This window comes from Rattus norvegicus, chromosome 6, assembly GCF_036323735.1.
Source record: "Rattus norvegicus strain BN/NHsdMcwi chromosome 6, GRCr8, whole genome shotgun sequence".
Lineage (NCBI taxonomy): Eukaryota > Metazoa > Chordata > Mammalia > Rodentia > Muridae > Rattus > Rattus norvegicus.
Genome location: NC_086024.1, coordinates 16,279,007 through 16,284,053, shown reverse-complemented (window position 1 = coordinate 16,284,053; position 5,047 = coordinate 16,279,007). Strand labels below are relative to the sequence as shown.

At 52.1% G+C, this 5,047-nt stretch overlaps 1 long non-coding RNA gene across 2 annotated transcripts; it reads left to right on the top strand.

The window, feature by feature from the left end:
• The first annotated feature begins 489 nt into the window (after nucleotides 1-489).
• Nucleotides 490-4,795, top strand: LOC108351166 (uncharacterized). Of its 2 annotated transcripts, none has more exons than XR_010052161.1 (3): nucleotides 490-619; nucleotides 3,535-3,622; nucleotides 4,149-4,795. It is a non-coding gene; the product is annotated as an uncharacterized LOC108351166 (long non-coding RNA). The 2 variants fall into 2 exon arrangements; XR_005486279.2 differs by having other exon boundaries at nucleotides 504-3,195.
• Nucleotides 4,796-5,047: the final 252 nt, after the last annotated feature.

Sequence of the window (5,047 nt, the reverse complement as noted above, 5' to 3'; positions counted from 1 at the left end):
ACCAGGTCTATCAACCACGTTCGCTATAAAAGGATTTTTAACTTAAGAACTCAGGAACCACTTTGCAGACCAAGCTACTGAGATAATACTTGGGACCGAGTTTCAAAGCAAAATGGGCTACAGTAAGGGACAACCGGAGCACCTGGGGCTCCTAGTCTGTCACTCCCAGGAAACAGCCCAGTTGTGGTGGCACACGCCTGTAATCTCACACCAAGAAGGTAGGAGAGAGAAGTCACCGAAGTTTGAGGCAGGACAGCAGCAAAAAGCAGGAGGGGGAAGGGGTGTTCTAGCACTCAGGAAGGAGGCAGGAGAATCCACTTAAGTTTAAGACCAGGCTAGTCTCCATAGAGTCCCAGGCTAGCCAGGCAAACAGCAAGACACTACCCCGAGAAGGTAGAGTAGAAGAGAGGATACTGGGGGTGAGGGGGGGCGGTGTTTCAGGAGAAAGGAAGGGAGGGAGGCAGGCAGGCAGGGAGGGAGGAGCTAGAGGCATGGAGCACCAAGACTGGGAGCCTGGAGATGTTGGGAACAAGCTCATCCTGTCTCCCAACAGAGTAAGGACACTTCCAGAAACTCAGCAACCCCTGGACTCAGCTGCCGCCTATCTCGTGTTTCTCAGGTTTGTGGGAGTCTAACGTGGCCAGGCCCGAGTTTGCGGTTCTGCTGTGGAAGGAATCGGCTTTGTATGGAAAGACATACATACATACATGTATGTATGGTTTATGACACCAAAGGGGAAAAGCAAAGGAGGAAGCTTCTGAAACACCGGTACTGCATGCCCAGTGCAGTGTTTTGTGTTTTCAACTTTGTTTTTGCGGATTTTGTTTTTTATGGGTGTTTTTTTTTTGGGGGGGGGGTTGCTTTTTTTTTTTAACCCTTGGCAACCTTGTAAAGGGAATTTGAGGATTCCCATTTTTATACATAGGACTCAGAAAAGTCAAAGCAATTCAGAGGTGAGGGCAGCCCCTCTAACCAGCCCGAGTTGGGGCCTCGCTGGGGGCGGGACGAGCGGAGAAGGTGTGGACTTGGCAGGGGACATCCTCCTGCCTGCCTTTATTGTTCGCAGAACCGAAAAAGTGATGGTAGCTTTCCTTCCTGTCTTTAAGAAAACAACAGAATCAAAACAAACAGAGAAGGGGAACTCCCCTCCTCCGGCCCTTGCCAGAAAGAAAAGGAAGCTTTCCTGCCTGCGGCGACCTGCGCTACTTCAGGCTGGGACAGAGGCTGCTAAGCCAGCTAAGCCAGCACCCACACTAAACCCCGGGGCTGCCAGGTCCCCTGCTTACTGAGTCTGGTCTTAGCTTACTTCCAAGAAGGGACACAGGCGCACATGAGGCAGCTAAAGGCCAGGGCCAGGAGGAAACGGAAATACAAAGTCCAAGACCTAAAACCAACGGCTCTGGAAATAACTCCCAGTTGGTTCACACAGTGCTCCCAGACCCCGCCTCATTTCTTAGTGCCCAAACTACCCACACTTACTGAACTCAGAAAAGGGGCGTCACCCCCCAAGGTCCTATCCTCCCTGTCCTGGACTTGCCTGTGTGTGCCTCGAGGACCTTGCCAACAAAGTCTAGAACAGCCACAGTGCCCTTGATAACGAAAGAGACCCTTCACCTTACCCAGATCGCTCCTACTTGGCTCTTTTAGTCACAGATAGCTTGTGGTAACTGTCTACAGTGACTGACAGCCAGAGTGATTTCTACCCCTCTAGACAGAGGTCTGAGGCCTCAAAGGTAGCAGTGTCACCATTACCAAGTTCACAGTGACAATGTTTCCTCTGTACAGGTCCACTGGATCAGACTCTGCTTTTGCAGACACTCTAAGGCCATCTGTGCCCGTTGAAAGCTTTAGTTCAATTAAGGAATTTGTCTGTGGTCTGGGTTCACAGTGAGCTGGTCACTGAGAGAATAGTTATTCTCCACTGAGGCTAATTAGTCTCAGGAAACGGTAAGTGACTAGTGCATTCCGCACTCAGGCCTGTACCTGCCCCTTTGGGAAATGTCCGCTGTCTCCCAGGGCCAGAGAGAACCTGTGGTGTGGAGTGGAATCCAAAGGGAAACTGCTCGGAGGCTGGACTAGGGAGAGAGTCAAAGTGATGTTTCTTCTAGATCTGTTGTTGGACAACTGCTGGTCCCAACTGCCTGCTGGGTCGTTCCTGTCCTAGGTCCTGCACTTAATGTCCCTGAGTTGGCATCAGCTGAACGAACAGCCACTTCCTGAGCTTTGCTGGCAGCAGGCGGCCAGAGGTCAGAGGTCAAGGAGGGTTGCTCTCTGAAGACCAGGCCAGAGCAGAGCTGAAACTGGGTCTTCTGAGCCCCTGCACAATCTCTTCCTTGGCATCCCCACTGCCTGAGGCCAGTTACCAGTTCTCATGTAATATTCAAACCTCATCTCCCTTCCTGATCTCTTATCAAAGCACAAAAGCCAGCCCGAACCCTGCCTTCCCTCCAAAGTTTCTGCTGGCTCCCCATTGCTCAGTGGATCTGGAGAACAAGGGTTAATGGCTACTCTCTTGGATCATGATCCTGCAGCTGGATGAGCAGATTGGTTGGAGGGCAGATACTCTGGGACAGTTAGTTGCCTTGCGTGTGGCTGCCTTCCCAAAGGCCCGGTTCCAGTCACAGTAGGCATTTGTCTTTCTCTCTTCTGTCTTTCCTGAGTATGGTGACTCTAGGACCTTGCACATACTGCCCAAGCCACTCTGGAAGTTGTACACGCCTGTGTAGCCCTGGCCTAGAACTTGCTGTAGACCAAGCAGGCCTCACACTCAGAGATCCATCTGCCTCTACCCTGAGTGCTGGATTAGAGGTGTGCACCACCCACCAAGTTGGCCTTAAATCCTCCTGCCTCAGCCTCCCAGATAGCCCAAGCCTAGGTAAGACCCGGCTCTCTCTCCCACCTCTAGAAAACCTCCTACCCTGAGGCCCCACCATCCTCCCTGCACACAGGGCAGATAAGGCTCTGTCAGTTCAGGGCTCTATTGTAGAGCGGTTATCTGTTGTCACAGCTGGCTCTTCTGATCCCGGGCCTCGCCAACCCAACCGCCCTTCTCTGGGGTCTGACTCAGTGGCACCCTAGGAAGCTTTGCATGAACAAATCAGTTTGCTCTGTAACTTCCAGTCAATTCCCTCTGCCCTGCTGACGCCAAGAGAACATCCTGTCCTGGGTAACTGGGAAGAAGTGGCTGGCCTGTGGGTATGTGGTGTGTGTGTGTGTGTGTGTGTGTGTGTGTGTGTGTGTGCGTGTGTGTGTGCGTGCGTGTGCACATGCAGAGATCACTGGTGTGGTTTGTGGCACCTGCTATAACCTGAGAGAATCATCGATGAGTAGATGCTGTACTAAGCATTTGTACTATATCCTCACGTGGCTCTAAGGGAGACCCTGGGACTACGTGGAAATGCATAATTATAATAATTATTATTTATTATATAAAATATTCATAGTATTGTTGTTTTCCGAGACATGGGTTTGAACTTGCTTTGTAAAGCAGGCTGGCCTCAGATTCACACCTGCCTCTGCCTCCCCAAATGCTAGGATTAAAAGAGCACCAGCACCAGCACCAGCACCACCACCCATCTTGGAAGTCTTTTTAAAGAAGTCTGTGTGGGGGTGTATTCCACAGGTAAGGCCCTTGCCTGGCTGGCATGAGATTCTACATTCCATCTCCAGCACCAAATAAGGAGTAAATAAGTATAAACAGGAAGTCTGTTTCCCATGTAGGGACCAGTGCCAGTGACCCTCCCACAGGACCTATCTTTCTCTATGTGATCTCCAGCTGTCACCCCATCAAGTCCCCACCTAAAGGGGCTTCAGCCACCACCCAGCAGAGCCCAGGACTGGGGCCCAGGATTCATCCTGACTTGCCATCCACCTCCAACTGGGGTTCTGGCACAGGCCACTGGGTTCAGGTTTCAGTGTTTTCCTGTCTAGGGCACTTTCTATTTTTCAATACTTTCCCTATCACAGCCAAATAACAGAAAAAGGAAATTGGTTGAACCTCCTAAAGACAGGGGGGGAGGGGGCAGTGAGGGAGGGGAGGAGAAGTGGGGGAGACAGGCCAAGCTAGCTTGGGAAAAGCTGGAGGCCAGGCTGCTGGGTACCACTCCCCCTCCCTTCCCAGGCTGACTCACACCCCCTTCTCCTTCCAGGGCTGACTCATTGTTTCCCCACAAACAGCAGGCCTGCCAGGCCCGGGTTCTTTCTTAATGAACAGCCCCAGAGCCTGCTGGATGCCATCCTGGCCTCCCAACAGCTGGGCCAGGCCCAGAACAACTGAGTTATCTCTGCCTGCACCCTGTTGGCGAGGGAGAGCCGCTCCAGGGAGAAGAGAGGGGTGTGGGCAAGGCAGTGTCCTGGGAGCAGCCATCTAACAGAGCTTGGGCTTCTGGAAGATTAGGGGGGTGATGGGGGTGGCCAAGCAAGGCCCAGGCTCCCCATCTGTAAAATGTTGGAAGAACAATCCTGCACCTTAGAGGCGTTTGGTGAATCAGTGACTTTGCCTTTATCCCTTCGCGGGTGCAGCATGCATGCAAGCATTTGTGTTGTGCAGAATAAGCCTTGTGTTCTGCAACCCAGGCTACGTCTTTGACCATAAGGATGGCTGTAACTTTTTTTTTTGAGGCCGAGGTCTCATGCAGCCGTCGGCGTCCAGAATGGCCTTGACTTCTTAATCCTCCTGGTTCCCCTTCCCCGAGTGAGTGCTGGGATTACTGAATTACACCACCGCCCTCAGGTTTATGCTACTCATTTTTAAAAGATCTATATGTCTCCTGCGGTTGGGGTAAAAAAAAAAAAAGTGTGTGGGGACCTAGTGTTAAATGAAACACCCAGAACCCCAGGGGATATTCAGCTGTGGGGGTGGTGTGAGGGTCCCAGCAGGCCCTGCTCCTTCCCTCAGCACCCCTCAGTGAAAGCATTGATGATTCCCAGCAGGATCTAGCCAGAGCCCCTAAACCCCTTTTCTCATGGAAGCTGTGGTGGGCAATCCTCTGGGGAGCTGGGCGCCAGCTCCTGAGGATAAACCTGCCCACCTGGGCCACTGCTGAAG